The sequence below is a fragment of the Mobula hypostoma genome, chromosome 3, assembly GCF_963921235.1.
Source record: "Mobula hypostoma chromosome 3, sMobHyp1.1, whole genome shotgun sequence".
NCBI lineage: Eukaryota > Metazoa > Chordata > Chondrichthyes > Myliobatiformes > Myliobatidae > Mobula > Mobula hypostoma.
The window spans coordinates 13,357,567-13,376,730 of NC_086099.1; positions in this window are offsets into that span (position 1 = coordinate 13,357,567).

Below are 19,164 nucleotides of genomic sequence, written 5' to 3' on the forward strand. Positions count from 1 at the left end.
TGTTAATGTGATTCAATATACTGTATCTGTATACTGTATTTTTTCTTTTGTTTTATAATATGTATTCTCTTGGACTGTATTCTTCTATATAGAAATCAATAAAAAATATTGGAAAAAGAAAAAGCTGTTCCCCCTCTAAACCACAGATCCATTGATGTCAATAGGGGTTAGCCTGTTTCCATTCCTCCTGTAGTCCGCAACCAGCTCCCTTGTTTTTGCGACATTGAGGGAGAGGTTGTTTTCTTGACACCTCTGTGTCAGGGTGATGACTTGATGACTTCTTCTCTGTAGGCTGCCTCATTATTATTTGAGATAAGGCCAATCAATGTAGTATCATCTGCAAATTTAATTAGCAAATTGGAGCTGTGGGTGGCGACGCAGTCATGGGTATACAGAGAGTGAGGGAGAGGATTAGTATCTTTGACCTGATCTTTAACTTGAACCTGAAAAACATTAAACTTTCCATTCAATTCCTGGAGGTGGTGGACTGTCTGTGTGTCTGGGTGGGTGGGAGGGAGGAAAGGGGCTTGTTTTGTTGCTTGTTATATTCTGTTTTGTGTTCTGTGTTCTTCTACCAAGCTTTGTGGGCATACTATCTTGGTATCAGAACATGTGATGACAATTGTGGGATGCCCTCAGAAAACCATTAGCTGTGCTGTTTGTTCACGCAAACAACATGTTTGACTATACAGTCCCATGTTCAGTATTGTACAAATGTCTTAGGCACATATATCTAGCTAGGGTGTCTAAGACCTTTGCACACTACTGTAGTAATTTTATGTATTGCACTGTACTGCTGCCACAAAAAGAAAGCACATTTCATTGCAAACAACAGGAATTCTGCAGATGCTGGAAATTCAAGCAACACACATCAAAGTTGCTGGTGAACGCAGCAGGCCAGGCAGCATCTATAGGAAGAGGCGCAGTCGACGTTTCAGGCCGAGACCCTTCGTCAGGACTCATTTCATTGCATATGTGAGTGATGATTCTGATATGGGTCTTTGTTGTGGACTGAGAATGGAAAGGGGGCAGGCAGAGGGGAATCATGGTTGGGAGAAGGGGGAGGAGCAGGAAGCACCAGAGGGACATTCTGTAATGATCAATAAACCAAATGTTTGGAATCAAATGACCTTGCCTGGTGTCTCAGGGCTGGGTGTGTCTGCAACCACGCCACCTCCCGTCACTGGCATTCCTTCTCTGCCACCTGTCTCACGCCCCTCCCGTGGCACTCCACCGTTTCCATTCCCGACATCCTTTGCTCATGGCAGATGTATAACCTCGCTCTCCTCTCCACGTTGACATATACAGTACTTTGCAAGTCTTAGGCAACCTGGCTATATAAATGTGCCGAAGACCTTTGCACATGTGATAAATAAGTCTGAATCTGAATTCATTGTATACAATTTTCCCTTTATAATTCTCTTTAGTCATCCATATTCATTACCCTTGCATAAGTTTTTTAAATATATATATTGTATAACTAACTCCTGCTATGATTTGATACTGATGATCTGGCATTTAAATTAACCAGTATCATAAAGATCCCTTTCGGGAGCTGACAAGTTGATTAGAAAAAGGGTACTGACTGCAACTGTAAATCCCAGGGTTTAAGCACAGTGTTCTGAGTTAATTGAGGAATACAATTCAATTTCTCCCTGACCATCTTTCCAGCAGATTTCCTGACATGTCCGACAATGACAGTCAGCTTGAATGGTTATCTGTACTGCATGTTCTGCCTGGAGCTGTCCGCTCCATTTTGTCTTTCACAGCCTCTGGCCAATTCTCAGTAAAAAAAAAATGCTGCCCTTCACACAGAAGTGAAAACATCGAGTCCCCTTTCTCTGCTGACAGCTGTCACTGCTCATTGCTCATCGCAGTCAAATGGTGTCATAACATAATGAAGACCATGGACATTAAGGTCTGGAATGTTATAGATTTTTTCCCCATTATTGCAAAGGGGTTGGATGCAACAAATTTCAAATCAGAATCAGGTTTTGTATCACTGGCAAATGTGAAATTTGTTAATTTTGCAGCAGCAGTACAATGCAATACATGATAATAGAAAAAAAACTCTGAATTACAGTAAGTATATTTATATTAAATAGTTAAATTAAGTAAGTAGAGCAAAAATAGAAATTAAAAAGTACTGAGGTGATGTTTATGGGTTCAATGTCCATTCAGAAATCTGATGGCAGACAGCAAGAAGCTGTTCCTGAATCATTAAATGTGTGCCTTGAGGTTTCTGTACCTCCTTCCCGATGGTAACATAGAAACATAAAAAATAGGTGCAGGAGTAGGCCATTCAGCCCTTCGAGCCTGCACCGCCATTCAGTATAGTCATGGCTGATCATCCAACTCAGAACCCTGTACCAGCCTTTTCTCCATACCCCCTGATCCCTTTAGCCACAAGGGCCATATCTAACTCCCTCTTAAATATAGCCAATGAACTGGTCTCAACTGTTTCCTGTGGCAGAGAATTCCATAGATTCACCACTCTCTGTGTGAAGAAATTTTTCCTCATCTCGGTCCTAAAAGGCTTCCCCTTTATCCTTAAACTGTGACCCCTCGTTCTGGACTTCCCCAACATCAAGAACAATCTTCTTGCATCTAGCCTGTCCAATCCCTTTAGAATTTTATACGCTTCAATAAGATCCCCCCTCAATCTTCTAAATTCCAGCGAGTATAAGCCTAGTCGATCCAGTCTTTCATCATATGAAAGTCCTGCCATCCCAGGAATCAATCTGGTGAACCTTCTGTGTACTTTCTCTATGGCAAAAATGTCTTTCCTCAGATTAGGGGACCAAAACTGCACACAATACTCCAGGTGTGATCTCACCAAGGCCTTGTACAACTGCAGTAGTACTCCCTGCTCCTGTAGTCGAATCCTCTCGCTATAAATGCCAGCATACCATTCACCTTTTTCACCGCCTGCTGTACCTGAATGCCCACATTCAATGACTGGTGTATAATGACACCCAGGTCTCGTTGCACCTCCCCTTTTCCTAATCGGTCACCATTCAGATAGCAATCTGTTTTCCTGTTTTTGCCACCAAAGTGGATAACCTCACATTTATCCACATTAAATTGCATCTGCCATGAATTTGCCCACTCACCTAACCTATCCAAGTCACCCTGCATCCTCTTAGCATCCTCCTCACAGCTAACACTGCCGCCCAGCTTCGTGTCATCCACAGACTTGGAGATGCTGCATTTAATTCCTTCGTCTAAGTCATTAATATATATTGTAAATAACTGGGGTCCCAGCATTGAGCCTTGCAGTACCCCACTAGTCACTGCCTGCCATTCTGAAAAGGTCCCATTTATTCCCACTCTTTGCTTCCTGTTTGCCAACCAATTCTCTATCCACGTCAATTACCATACCCCCAATACCGTGTGCTTTAAGTTTGCACACTAATCTCCTGTGTGGCACCTTGTCAAAAGCCTTTTGAAAATCCAAATATACCACATTCACTGGTTCTCCCCTATCCACTCTACTAGTTACATCCTCAAAAAATTCTATGAGATTCGTCAGACATGATTTTCCTTTCACAAATCCATGCTGACTTTGTCCGATGATTTTACCGCTTTCCAAATGTGCTGTTATCACATCTTTGATAACTGACTCTAGCATTTTCCCCACCACCAATGTTAAGCTAACCAGTCTATAATTCCCCGGTTTCCCTCTCCCGCCTTTTTTAAAAAGCGGGGTTACATTAGCCACCCTCCAATCCTCAGGAACTAGTCCAGAATCTAAACAGTTTTGAAAAATTATTACTAATGCATCCACTATTTCTTGGGCTACTTCCTTAAGCACTCTGGGATGCAGACCATCTGGCCCTAGGGATTTATCTGCCTTTAATCCCTTCAATTTACCTAACACCACTTCCCTACTAACATGTATTTCCCTCAGTTCCTCCATCTCACTAGACCCTCGGTCCCCTACTATTTCCGGAAGATTATTCATGTCCTCCTTAGTGAAGACAGAACCAAAGTAGTTATTCAATTGGTCTGCCATGTCCTTGTTCCCCACGATCAATTCATCTGTTTCTGACTGTAAGGGACCAACATTTGTCTTAACCAATCTTTTTCTTTTCATATATCTATAAAAGCTTTTACAGTCAGTTTTTATGTTCCCTGCAAGTTTTCTCACATAATCTTTTTTCCCTTTCCTAATTAAGCCCTTTGTCCTCCTCTGCTGGACTCTGAATTTCTCCCAGTCCTCAGATGTGCCACTTTTTCTGGCTAATTTTTATGTTTCTTCTTTGGAATTGATACTATTCCTAATTTCCCTTGTCAGCCATGGGTGCACTACCTTCCCTGGTTGATTCTTTTGCCAAACCCAGATAAACAATTGTTGTAGTTCATCCATGCAATCTTTAAATGCTTGCCATTGCATATCCACCGTCAACCCTTTAAGTATCATTTGCCAGTCTGTCTTAGCTAATTCATGTTGTAAACCTTCAAAGTTACCCTTCTTTAAGTTCAGAACCTTTGTTTCTGAATTAACTATGTCATTCTCCATCTTAATGAAGAATTCCACCATATTATGGTCACTCTTACCCAAGGGGCCTCTTATGACAAGATTGCTAATTAACCCTTTCTCATTGCTCAAAACCCAGTCTAGAATGGCCTGCTCTCTAGTTGGTTCCTTGACATGTTGGTTCAGAAAACTATCCTGCATACAGTCCAAGAAATCCTCTTCCTCAACACCCTTACCAATTTTGTTCACCCAATCTATATGTAGATTGAAGTCACCCATTATAACTGCTGTTCCTTTATTGCACATGTTTCTAATTTCCTGTTTAATGCCATCCCCAACCTCACTACTACTGTTAGGTGGCCTGTACACAACTCCCACCAGCATTTTCTGCCCCTTAGTGTTATGCAGCTCTACCCATATCAATTCCACATTCTCCTGACTAATGTCCTTCCTTTCTATTGCGTTAATCTCCTCTCTAACCAGCAATGCTACTCCACCTCCTTTCCTTTCATGTCTATCGCTCCTGAATATTGAATATCCCTGGATGTTGAGCTCTCATCCTTGGTCACCCTGGAGCCATGTCTCTGTGATCCCAACTATATCATATTTATTAATAACAATCTGCACTTTTAATTCATCCACCTTGTTACGAATGCTCCTTGCATTGACACACAAAGCCTTCAGGCTTGCTTTTACAACACCCTTAGCCCTTATACAATTATAACAATGAAAACAGGGCATGACCTCAGTGATGGGGCTCCTTAATGATGGACACCGCCTTTGTGAGGCATCACTCCTTGATGATGTCCTGGATGCTGATGAGGCTAGTTCAGAACTTTCAGCAGTTCATTTCGATCCTGTGCAGTAGCACCTTCATACCCACCCCCCACCCCATACCAGAGGGTGATGCAGCCAGTTAGAATGCTCTCCACGGCACATTTGTAGAAATTTTCAAGCGGCTAGGTGTGAGGAGGTTAGTTCACAACAGAGGGATGGGAACCAGTGCAGAGAGACAGAGGGGTGTAAAGTGAGCGTAGAAGCAAAAAGTACAAAGGGGAAAAGTAAAAGTGGCAGGCCGACAAATCCAGGGCAAGCATTAAAAAGGGCTAAGAGAGTTGTAAAAGAGTGCCTGAAGGCTTTATGTGTCAATGCAAGGAGCATTCGTAATAAGGTGGATGAATTGAAAGTGCAGATTGTTATTAATGATTATGATATAGTTGGGATCACAGAGACATGGCTCCAGGGTGACCAGGGATGGGAGCTCAACGTTCAGGGATATTCAATATTCAGGAGGGATAGACACGAAGGAAGGGGAGGTGGGGTGGCGTTGCTGGTTAAAAAAGAGATTAACGCAATAGAAAGGAAGGACATAAGCCGGGAAGATGTGGAATCGATATGGGTAGAGCTGCGTAACACTAAGGGGCAGAAGACGCTGGTGGGAGTTGTGTACAGGCCACCTAACAGTAGTAGTGAGGTCGGAGATGGTATTAAACAGGAAATTAGAAATGTGTGCAATAAAGGAACAGCAGTTATAATGGGTGACTTCAATCTACATGTAGACTGGGTGAACCAAATTGGTAAAGGTGCTGAGGAAGAGGATTTCTTGGAATGTATGCGGGATGGTTTTTTGAACCAACATGTCGAGGAACCGACTAGAGAGCAGGCTATTCTGGACTGGGTTTTGAGCAATGAGGAAGGGTTAATTAGCGATCTTGTCGTGAGAGGCCCCTTGGGTAAGAGTGACCATAATATGGTGGAATTCTTCATTAACATGGAGAGTGACGTAGTTAATTCAGAAACAAAGGTTCTGAACTTAAAGAGGGGTAACTTTGAAGGTATGAGACATGAATTAGCTAAGATAGACTGGCAAATGACACTTCAAGGATTGACGGTGGATATGCAATGGCAGGCATTTAAAGGTTGCATGGATGAACTACAACAATTGTTCATCCCAGTTTGGCAAAAGAATAAATCAAGGAAGGTAGTGCACCCGTGGCTGACAAGAGAAATTAGGGATAGCATCAATTCCAAAGAAGTAGCATACAAATTAGCCAGAGAAAGTGGCTCACCTGAGGACTGGGAGAAATTCAGAGTTCAGCAGAGGAGGACAAAGGGCTTAATTAGGAAGGGGAAAAAAGATTATGAGAGAAAACTGGCAGAGAACATAAAAACGGACTGTAAAAGCTTTTATAGATATGTAAAAAGGAAAAGACTGATAAAGACAAATGTAGGTCCCCTGCAAACAGAAACAGGTGAATTGATTATGGGGAGCAAGGACATGGCAGACCAATTGAATAATTACTTTGGTTCTGTCTTCACTAAGGAGGACATAAATAATCTTCCAGAAATAGTAAGGGACAGAGGGTCCAGTGAGATGGAGGAACTGAGCGAAATACATGTTAGTAGGGAAGTGGTGTTAGGTAAATTGAAGGGATTGAAGGCAGATAAATCCCCAGGGCCAGATGGTCTGCATCCCAGAGTGCTTAAGGAAGTGGCCCAAGAAATAGTGGATGCATTAGTGATAATTTTTCAAAACTCGTTAGATTCTGGACTAGTTCCTGAGGATTGGAGGGTGGCTAATGTAACCCCACTTTTTAAAAAAGGAGGGAGAGAGAAACCGGGGAATTATAGGCCGGTTAGCCTAACGTCGGTGGTGGGGAAACTGCTGGAGTCAGTTATCAAGGATGTGATAACAGCACATTTGGAAAGCGGTGAAATGATCGGACAAAGTCAGCATGGATTTGTGAAAGGAAAATCATGTCTGACGAATCTCATAGAATTTTTTGAGGATGTAACTAGTAGAGTGGATAGGGGAGAACCAGTGGATGTGGTATATTTGAATTTTCAAAAGGCTTTTGACAAGGTCCCACATAGGAGATTAGTGTGCAAACTTAAAGCACACGGTATTGGGGGTAAGGTATTGGTGTGGGTGGAGAATTGGTTAGCAGACAGGAAGCAAAGAGTGGGAATAAACGGGACCTTTTCAGAATGGCAGGCGGTGACTAGTGGGGTACCGCAAGGCTCAGTGCTGGGACCCCAGTTGTTTACAATATATATTAATGACTTGGATGAGGGAATTAAATGCAGCATCTCCAAGTTTGCGGATGACACGAAGCTGGGTGGCAGTGTTAGCAGTGAGGAGGATGCTAAGAGGATGCAGGGTGACTTGGATAGGTTGGGTGAGTGGGCAAACTCATGGCAGATGCAATTTAATGTGGATAAATGTGAAGTTATCCACTTTGGTGGCAAAAATAGGAAAACAGATTATTATCTGAATGGTGGCCGATTAGGAAAAGGGGAGGTGCAACGAGACCTGGGTGTCATTATACACCAGTCATTGAAAGTGGGCATGCAGGTACAGCAGGCGGTGAAAAAGGCGAACGGTATGCTGGCATTTATAGCGAGAGGATTCGAGTACAGGAGCAGGGAGGTACTACTGCAGTTGTACAAGGCCTTGGTGAGACCACACCTGGAGTATTGTGTGCAGTTTTGGTCCCCTAATCTGAGGAAAGACATCTTTGCCATAGAGGGAGTACAAAGAAGGTTCACCAGATTGATTCCTGGGATGGCAGGTCTTTCATATGAAGAAAGACTGGATGAACTGGGCTTGTACTCGTTGGAATTTAGAAGATTGAGGGGGGATCTGATTGAAACGTATAAGATCCTAAAGGGATTGGACAGGCTAGATGCAGGGAGATTGTTCCCGATGTTGGGGAGGTCTAGAACGAGGGGTCACAGTTTGAGGATAGAGGGGAAGCCTTTTAGGACCGAGGTTAGGAAAAACTTCTTCACACAGAGAGTGGTGAATCTGTGGAATTCTCTGCCACAGCAAACTGTTGAGGCCAGTTCATTAGCTATGTTTAAAAGGAAGTTAGATATGGCCCTTGTGGCTACAGGGGTCAGGGGGTATGGAGGGAAGGCTGGGTTCTGAGTTGGATGATCAGCCATGATCATAATAAATGGCGGTGCAGGCTCGAAGGGCCGAATGGCCTACTCCTGCACCTATTTTCTATGTTTCTATGTTTTTGGTGACGTACCAAATCTTATAGTTGAGGGGCAGTAACTGTTCCCAAGCCAGGTGGTGTGGGTCCTGAGGTTCCTGTATCTCATTCTTGGTGGCAACAGAGAGAAAGGAGCATGGCCTAGGATGGTCCCTGATGATGGATGCTACTTTCCAGTGACAGTGCTCCTTGTAGATATGCTCAGTGGTGGGGAGGGTATTTCCTGTGATGGGCTGGGCTGTGTCAACCTCTTTCTGTAGCTTTTCCTTTCCCAGGCTTTGGTGATTCCATAACAGGCCGTGATGAAACCAGTCAGTATACTCTCCGTTGCAAATCTATAGGTGTGTCAAAATTTTAGAAAGTACAGATGCTATTGTGCCTTCTTTATAATGGCACTAATGTATCAACAGACTCAAATGTTTCTCTGACCCCCTTCGTACCTGACGATGGCCTCAGCCTTATCCCAATTGTCAACAACTCCAGCCTTTGCATCAATTCCTCAAGTTCAAAGTTCAAAGTGAGCTTATTATCAAAGTACATATATCTCATCATATACAACCCTAGGATTCATATTCTTGCGGGCATATGCAATAAATCCAATAACCATAATAGAATCAGTGAAAGACCACTCAGCAACAGGCCCGACAACCAGTGTGCAAAAAGGCAACAAACTGCGCAAATACAAAAAGAAGGAAGAGAAAAGAGATAATAATAATTATTATTATTATAATAAATTTGACGAGCCAGCCTATGGAGAGGAGGTGGAGAGATCAAGGCCTGGTGCCAGGCAAAGAACATCTTCCTTAACGTCAACAAGACAAAATTTGAAACTGCTCACAGTTTCCACTGCTGTGCTGACGTTAAGGGAGGTCGTGACTACGCCTGAAGTCGTTAACCATTTCCTTTGTCTTGTTGACATTAAGGAAGAGGCTATTTGCCTGACACCGGGCTTCGATCTCTTCCACCTCCTCTCTGTAAGACGTCTCTTCGTGGTTGGTGATGAGCCCCACCACTGTCGTGTCTTCGGTGAACTTGACTATATGATTGCTTGGCTGTTTGGTCCTGTATTCATGTGTGAGCAGAGTGTACAGCAGTGGTCAGCACACAGCCCTGGGGACGCCCGTGTTGGAGAGGGAGGAGCAGTTGTGCATCCTGACTCTCTGAGATCTGTTGTTCAGGAAGTTCAACACTGGTGTATATAGACCGAGGAGCAGGGGTTTGTTCACCAAGGTCTGTGTGACAATAGTGTTGAATGCGGAACTGAAATCAAGAAACAGCATTCTGATATAAGTCATTCATGATGCCATGGTTCATCACAGTGCCTATCTAAGAGTTTCTTAAATGTCCCTAATGTATCTGCCTCTACCACCACTCCTAGCAAGGTGTTCAACACACTCACCGCTCTCTGTATAACAAACTTCCCACATTCCCCCATTGCTTGTTACATACACCTGTTAGGGTGCATTCTCCAGATACCTTATAAGGTAACCGTAGCCTTCAGCCAGGAGCAGATGTCATCAGGTGGTTCCCAACCTTCACCGAGTGTTTCGACCCTTAACCACGACACTCTCCAGTTGGTGGGCCAGCAGTGGTGGCCAAATCACTGCCCATCTGCTCCTGGCTTCCAGCTCCCCTCCTCTCACCTACTCCAAATCCAACAAGAGGCTCGTTCTGCCTCTTCCCCCCATCCTACGAGCTGCTTGTTTTTTGCTCCTTTCGTCCAGGCCCAGAGCTGACAACATCCACAATGCTGATTTGGCTGGGAAACCTCTGCAGCCGATCTCCACAGGGAACAGCCATGCCTGCCATCCCTTATCTTTGCACTCCTGCACTAAGGGCTGGTACTTCAAGGCCTTTCTCTCGTGGGCCTCTTCCCATCCCTCCTCCCATGGCACAGTCAGCTCAACCAGGATTATTTTCTTGTCTTCGGTTGACCACAGTACAATGTCCGGGCGTAGGGTTGTGTGCACCATATCTGGGAACTGCAGCCTCCTTCCCACATCGACCCACATCGACCCTCATCTCCCAGGACCTGGCCGTTAGCCGTAGATTGGGCTTTGGTTGTTTGGTTACTAAAGGCCTAGCTCCCTCTTTGATGAAGGTGATGGCTTTCCTCAAACCTGTGCCAGCCGTCCTCTTCTTGCATCTCTCTCGCTCCAGTGTGTCAGCAAGAGCCAGAAGCACCTTATCGTGGTGCCACCTATACCATCCTTGAGTTAGAGCTGTTTTACACCCAGACAGTATATGGGCCAGTGTCTCCTTTTGACCACAGAGCTTACAGTTCGGGTCCTCTCTCATCTCCCATGTGTACAGATGTAATGGTGAAGGAAGGGTGTCATACACGGATCGCAAGAGGAAGGAAATACGGAAGGACTCCAGTCTCCATAACTCTGCCCATGAGATCTTGCGCTTGGGCAGATCCCATTTTGTCCAGGCACCCTGGGACCCTTGTTCCACTGCCTTTGAAATCCGCTTCTCTTCCTCACGGATCCGTATTTCTGCCTGTATCATGTCTCGCCTGTTCCTCATGCTTGCGTTTCCCCACTTCTGGAAGTGAACTGAGCCAAGCCTTGCAGCCTGACGCAGGGGTTGCCGATGATATCTCGCAGCTTCAGAGAACACACTGCCTCCTCCACAGCTGCATTGGCTGCCCACTTGTGCCCAGATCTGGTTGTAACGCCTGCTTGCTTTACCAAGACATCATTGGAATCTCTCAAGCTTAATAAGGCTCTGCATTTTGCCAACTTGAATTCCTCCACAACAGATGACAGGGGAAGCTGCAGCTGCCCAGATCGAATATAGAGGCCCACTGAAGAGAAGCTTGGAGGAACTCCCAACCATCTCTGCAGGTGCTTGTTGGTTTTCCTCTCGATGCCCTCTACGACAGTCATGGGGAATTCGTAAAGTGTGAAGAGCCAGAGAAGCCTGGGCAGAATGCCGTATTGGTACAGCCAGGTCTTGAATTTACTGGGAAGTCCGGATTTGTCGATTTTCTTCAGCCATTTTTCTGTCTGCTTTTCACAGCACTGGTGACAGTGGCCCCATCTGTCAGTGACACATTAAACCACTCCCCCAAGCATTTTATCGGGTTATCTTCGGTGGAAGGGATGACCTCACCCTGAACCTGGAGGCTAAACATGCTAGTAACTTTGCCCTTTCTGATCACCATGCATTTGGACTTCTTGGCCTTGAAGGACATCCTCGCCCAAGTGGCTACATTACCCAGGGTTTCCAATACCCATCTTGCTTGGACATGTGACACAGTCGTTATAGTGATGTCGTCCATGAAGCCTCGTAGAGCCGGCTGAGCAATGCCCGACTCCAGCTTCGGGCCGCGGGTTACAGCTTTTGCTGCTGATATTAGGAGGTTCATTCCCATAATAAATAGGATGGGGAAGATGGTGCACCCTGTTGGAATCCCCTTCTGGAGTTCCTGCCAACTAGTTGTGAAATGGGCTGATGTAAATCTGAGTTTGAATTCTCCTAGGATCATGTCTCGAATAGCCACTGGGATGTAGTAGTGGTCATAGTCATAGTCACACTTTATTGATCCCGAGGGAAATTGGGTAAATTGGGAAATTGGGTCAAGTCTTTTTTGGATGAGGTCATGTGGAATAGACCCGTAGGTGTTCATGAGGTCTAACCAGACAACTGTTAGGTTGCCTTTTTTCTGCTTGGCCTCACGGATCAAATGGCTAATCATTGAGGTGTGTTCCAGACACCCTGAAAAGCCTGGAATACTGCCTTTCACCTCCACTCACCTAAAATTATAACCCCTAGTATTGGCCATTTCCACCCTGGGAAAATGTTTCTGACTACTTGATCTTATCTTGTACTCCACTATCAAGCCACCTCTCATCCTCCTTCACTCTGAAGAGAATAGCCCTAGGTTGCTCAACCAATTCTCATAAGACATGCTTTCTAATCCAGGTAGTATCCTGTAAACCTCCTCTGCGCCCTCTCTAAAGCTTCCACAATCTTCCTATAATGAGCCAACCGGAACACAATATTCCGAGTGTGGTCTAACCAGAATTTTATAAAGCTGTAACATTACCTCACGGCTCTTGAACTCAATCCCCTAACTAATGAAGGCCAACACACCATAAGCCTTCTTAACAACTCTATCAATTTGACAACCCGATGAACTCGTGGTCTAAACCTCAATCCAATGACATCCTGGTGGTCGCACCCTATCTATCCATAACACATCCCCCTTTGCGCACAGCTAACAACTAACCCTGCACCCACAAAATAATCTGCAGATGCTGGGGTCAAAGCAACACTCACAATACACTGGAGGAACTCAGCAGGTTGGGCAGCATCCGTGGAAAAGATCGGTCGACGTTTCCGGCCGGAACCCTTCGTCAGGACTATAGAGGGAAGGCGCAGAGGCCCTATAAAGAAGGTGGGGGGAGGGTGAGAAGGAGAAGGCTGGTAGGTTCCAGGTGAAAAACCAGTAAGGGGAAAGATAAAGGGGTGGGGGAGGGGATGCAGGGAGGTGATAGGCAGGAAAGGTGAAGAAAGAATAGGGGAAAACACAAAGGAGGCGGAACCATGAAGGAGGTAATAGCCAGCTGGGAAAGGGAGCAGAGTGACATAGGTATAGGGGGAGGGAATTACCGGAAGTTGGAGAATTCTATGTTCTCCAAGGGGCTGGAGACTACCTAGACGGTATATGAGGTGTTGCTCCTCCAACCTGAGTTGAGGACGCCTTCTCCCATCTTCAAACCTCCTCCTCCTCCTCCTGGATACCCCGCCCGGGCCTTCTACCTGCATTCAATCTTTTTATCTCCAACTGTCGCCAAGACATCAACCGTCTCAACTTCACCACTCCTCTCTCCTGTTCCATCCTCACTTCCTCTGAACAGTGTGTTCACTCCACCCTCCACTCTCTCCGCACTAATCCCAACCTCACCATCAAACCCACTGACAAAGGTGGTGCTGTAGTAGTCTGGCGGATGGACCTCTACCTCACTGAGGCCAAACGGCAGCTCTCTGACACCACCTCTTACTTAGCCCAGAACAGGACCCCACCAAAAAACATCAAACCATTGTCTCCCGCACCATCACCACCCTTACCAACTCCGGAGACCTTCCAGCCTCAGCCGCTAAACTCATAATTCCCACACCCTGTACCGCTCAGTTTTACCTCCTCCCCAAGATCCACAAGCCTGACTGTCCCGGTAGACCCATAGTTTCTGCCTGCTCCTGTCCCACCAAACTTGTATCTGCATTTTGTCACCCATAGTTCAGTCCCTCCCCACCTACATCCGGGATACATCCCATGCCCTCCACCTCTTCAATAACTTCCAGATCCCCGGTCCTGACCGCTTCATTTTCACTATGGATGTCCAATCTCTATACACCTCCATTCCCCAACAAGAAGGCCTCAAAGCCTCAGCTACTTTCTGGATAATAGACCTCACCAGTTCCCCACCACCACTACCCTCCTCCGGTTGGCGGAACTGGTTCTCACACTCAATAACTTCTCTTTTGGCTCTTCCCACTTTCTTCAGACTAAAGGTGTAGCTATGGGAACTCGCATGGGCCCCAGCTATGCCTGCCTCTTCGTTGGTTATGTGGAACAGTCTGTGCTCCAAACCTATTCTGGTACTGCTCCCCAACTTTTCCTTCGGTACATTGATGAGTACATTGGTGCTGCTTCCTGCACCCATGCTGAGCTTGTCAATTTCATCGACTTTAGTTCTAACTTCCACCCAGCCCTCAAATTCACTTGGTCTATCTCGGACACTTCTCTCCCCTTTCTCGATCTCTCGGTCTCCATCTCTGGAGACAGACTGTCCACTGACATCTTCTAAAAGCCCACTGACTCTCATAACTACCTCAACTACCTCAACTATACCTCTTCCCACCCTGCCACATGCAAAAATGCTATTCCCTATTCCCAGTTCCTCCGTCTCTGCTGCATCTGCTCTGAGGATGAGGTTTTCCGCTCCAGGACATCTCAAATGTCCTCTTTCTTTAAGGATCGTGGTTTCCCTTCTGCTGTCATCAATGATGCCCTCACCCGCATCTCCTCCATTTCCCGCACTTCGGCCCTCACCCCATCCTCCCGCCACCACAACAGGGACAGAGTTCCCCTTGTCCTCACCTACCACCCAACCAGCCTCCGGATCCAGCGCATTATCCTCCGCAACTTCCACCACCTACAACAGGACCCCACCACTAAGCACATCTTTCCCTCCCCACCCCTCTCCACTTTCTGCAGGGATCGGTCCCTCCACGACTCACTGGTCCACATGTCCCTCCCCACGGATCTCCCACCTGGCACTTATCCCTGTAAGCGCAAGTGCTACACCTGCCCCTACACCTCCTCTCTTGCCACTATTCAGGGCCCCAAACAGTCCTTCCACGTGAGGCAACACTTCACTTTTGAGTCTATTGGGGTCATCTATTGCATCCGGTGCTCCCGGTGCGGCCTCCTCTACATCGGTGAAACCCGACGCAGATTGGGGGACCGCTTCATCGAGCACCTCCATTCCGTCCGCCAAAACAGACAGGATCTCCCAGTAGCCACCCACTTCAACTCTGCTTCCCACTCCCATTCAGATATGTCCATACATGGCCTCCTCTACTGCCATGACGAGGCTAAACTCAGGTTGGAGGAGCAACACCTCATATACCGTCTAGGTAGTCTCCAGACCCTTGGTATGAACATAGAATTCTCCAACTTCCAGTAATTCCCTCCCCCTCCCTTCCCCTATCCCTATGTCACTCTGCCCCCTCCCCCAGCTGCCTATCACCTCCCTCATGGTTCTGCCTCCTTCTACTACCCATTGTGTTTTCCCCTATTCCTTCTTCACCTTTCCTGCCTATCACCTCCCTGCATCCCCTCCCCCACCCCTTTATCTTTCCCCTTACTGGTTTTTCACCTGGAACCTACCAGCCTTCTCCTTCCCACCCTCCCCCCTTCTTTATAGGGCATCTGCCTCTTCCCTCTTCAGTCCTGCCGAAGAGTTCTGGCCCAAAATGTCGACCGATATTTTCCACGGATGCTGCCGGACCTTCTGAGTTCCTCCAGCGTGTTGTGAGTTTTGCTTTAACCCTGCACCCTGAGGATTACCTGAGGCGGAACTAGATGGTCTGATTTTGATGCAGTCTTTTTATTACCTTCACGTTCTGTATCGGAACGGTTTGACACACGTTGCTAGTGTTTCCACTTTCACCACCATAGTGCACAGAGGTTGTGAGAGTCTTTAAGAATTAGAACTGGTTTATGATTGACACATGTACTCAAGTACAGTAAAATACTTGCATCAATTCATTCAAATGGTACATGGAAATAGTACAAGGCAGAACATTAACAGAATGAGCTCCACGGTAGCGTAGTGGTTAGCGCGACACTATTACAGCTCAGGACATCGGAGTGTGGAGTTCAACCCCAGCGCCTTCTTTAAAGTGTCTGTTTGTAATGTGTGGTTTTTCCCCAGGTGCTTTGGTTTCCTCCTACCATCCAAAGACCTACTAGGTAAGTTAATTTGTCGTTATAAATTGTCCTGTGATTAAGTTACGGTTAAATCGGGGTTGTCTGGGGTTTCTGCGGAGTGCAGCTCAAAAGGCCAGAAAGACTTATTCCATGATGATTGGCAAGGCTCATGGCTGTGGACTCACTTTGGAGGACTTTGAGGTTCATATTGCACGTGTTTCTGGATTCTGTTTGCTCTTTTTGAGCGGTCTGATTAGAGCACTTAGGCCAAGACAGGTTCTGCGACCTGCAGTCCGCCAGCAGTGCAGCGCTGAACTGAACTAAATTGAACTAAACTAAATCGAAGACTCCTGGTTTGATGTTTGAAGCCTATGTGCTGTTCGCTCCCTTTTTGCCGTTTGCGCAATTTCTTCTTTTTTCGTGCATTGGGTGTTCGATGTTTTCTTTGAAAGGGTTCCAGGGTGTTTCTTTGTTTTGTCGCAACCTGCAGGAAGGCGATTGTACTCTGTATACATACTTTGATAATAAATGTACTTTGAATCTTTGAATGTGCGGGGGGACAGCCTGCAAATGTTGCCACACATTCCGGCACCAGCATGAATGGAAATGGTCTTTATTGAGTTTCAGTCGAGCCAAACTGCATTTTCAATGCCAAAGTAAATTCGACTAATCAGTTGAATTTCTAGGTCAGTGGTTGCATCATTTACGGAAGTTGTTTTCTTTTTTTCAGGGAAATGGTATTAGAAAGTAACTTCTCCAAGGATCGTCACCTTGTCTTGGTTTAAAGGCTTGTGAGCTGCTGAAATCCTGAGAGCAATGCTGTCTGGTGATTACACCCTGGTAGGATCAGAATCAGGTTTCATATCACTGGCACATGCTATGAAATTTGCTGTCTTGCTGCAACAGGACATTGCAATACATAATAAGAAAAACTATAAATTAATAACAAGTATATATAAAAAAGAAAATTAGATTGAATCTGAGGGCTCTGTTAGTCAGGGTTGAGCTGCCTGGATACACAAGCCAGGGCAGTATGACACGGAGAACAAGCTGTTGCCCATGTAGCAAGCTTTCCCTCTCCACATATCTGATGAATCTGAAGGAATGCCAGAGACCGACACAGCAGCATTGCAGAAGGTGCCAGTCAGCACTGAACTCAATGCCTTAGGGCCGCCAGCTCCAGATTTTCCCCTGGGGTTTATGCCCAAAGCCTTCCCCATGGGTGAGTATAGCTGCAAGGCAGTGGAGGTTTGAGATCAGAGTTTTGAGATAAGCTGTGCAGAAAGAGAGGAAGAAAACAGTGAGGTAGTGTTCATGGGTTCATTGACCATACACAAATCTGATGGTGGTGGGGAAGAAGCTGTCCTTAAAACATTGGGTGTGTGGCTTTATGTGTCACTCATAGTGGTAAGGTCAAGGGGGAGGTTCCAGACAAAGAGTGATTGAACCAAGACCTCAACGGTGGAGCTGGCAGAAGATAATGACACATCACAAAGGCAGTGAAGAATCCCCAGTCATCTTGCACTCCATTCGCTCAAGGATCATCCTCCCCATGTTAAACAAAATCACACACAGGCATTCTCCATTAAAGGAGTCAAACTTTCTCCAAATTAGAAGGCAAAATGACAAGAGGAAGGAGAAGCAACACAATGAACTTCTGTAATGATTAGAAAAACCACAAAAAGATTCAGAGAACTGGTGATAGGTACTCGAGTCTCCCATTTAAGTAATACATTCAGTTGTAATGTGAGAGTGCTGAAGGTTGTCTACAGGGAATGAAACTCATACTGAAGTAATTAGGGGTGTCAGTCAAAATATCCAGCATCCTTATTCTATGGGAAAAAAAACGGGTCAGAAGAAACTTCCATTATCCTCCAGTCCCTCAAGGGTCAGCTGAGCTACTATTTCTCCCCCGATGTGATGACCACAACACAATTGATCGCCAGTGGCTATTCTTCAAAAAGACAATAAACTGAGGAAAGAACCAGTTATAATGAGCAAGAACCCACTTTGGGATTAATGAATTATATTAAATGAAAATGCAAGAGCAAAGCTCACATATTATTGACAATGCTGTTAATGCTGTGTTAAGCTGTATGCCTTAGCTCAGAAATGCTAACATCTATTGTTTCCTCACCCTTTTCTCCAAATCGCTTCTGTTTCATAGAACATAAAATAGTATAGCACCCGAACAGGCCATTTGGCCCACAATGCTGTGCTGAACCAGCTAAAAAGCAAATCAAAAGTATCCAAACACCAATCCCTCCTACCTCCGCCATGCCCATATCCTTCCAGCTTCCTTACATCCAGGTACCTATCCAAGCATTTCTTAAAGGCCTCAAATGTCACCATACCACACAGCGCATTCCAGACATCCGATCTCTGAAGAGGAAAATTACCCCTTACATCTCCCTTGAACCAACCCCCTTTCAGCTTCAGTGCACGCCCTCTGGTATTACTTTCTTTCTTTTCTTTTTAAATCTTTTTATTGAGTAAGTATACAAAAAAGGTAAGCCATATAAACATTAATACAATGTTAAAGTATAATAAAATTCCAAAAGATAACAATACCAAAAAGAAAATACTACAAACAATGTAATTTAAGCATAAGAAACCAAGATAACATAATAGTATACTAAATTTTATATATATCAATGGAAAAAAAAGAAAAAAAAACCCCAAAAAAAAAACCCACCGTGCAGCTAACTAAAAGCAAGGCAAAGCAATGGGCTAACTTGAAACCAAACAGAGTTAAACTTAAAATCACGTCCTCAATCCCGACCTCCATTAAAAACAGTGAAAAAAAAACAAGAAGGGTAAATATTACATTAAATGAAAATATCGAATAAAAGGTCCCCAAATCTGTTCAAATTTAAATGAAGAATCATAAAGGTTACTTCTAATTTTCTCCAAATTCAAACATAAAATCGTCTGAGAAAACCAAAAAAAGGTAGTTGGAGCATTAAGCTCTTTCCAATGTTATAAAATACATCTTTTCGCCATTAAAGTAAGAAATGCAATCATTCTACGGGCTGAAGGGGAAAGATTTCTGGTATTAGATATTACAGCCCTGGGAAACAGATGTTCTCTGTCCACTCATATACCTCTCGTAATCTTGTTAACCTCTAACAGATCTCCCCTCAGCCTCTGACATTCTAGAGAAAACAACCCAAGTTTACCCAGCCTCTTGTGATAGCACATGCCCTCTAAACCAGGCAGCATCCTGCTAAACCCCT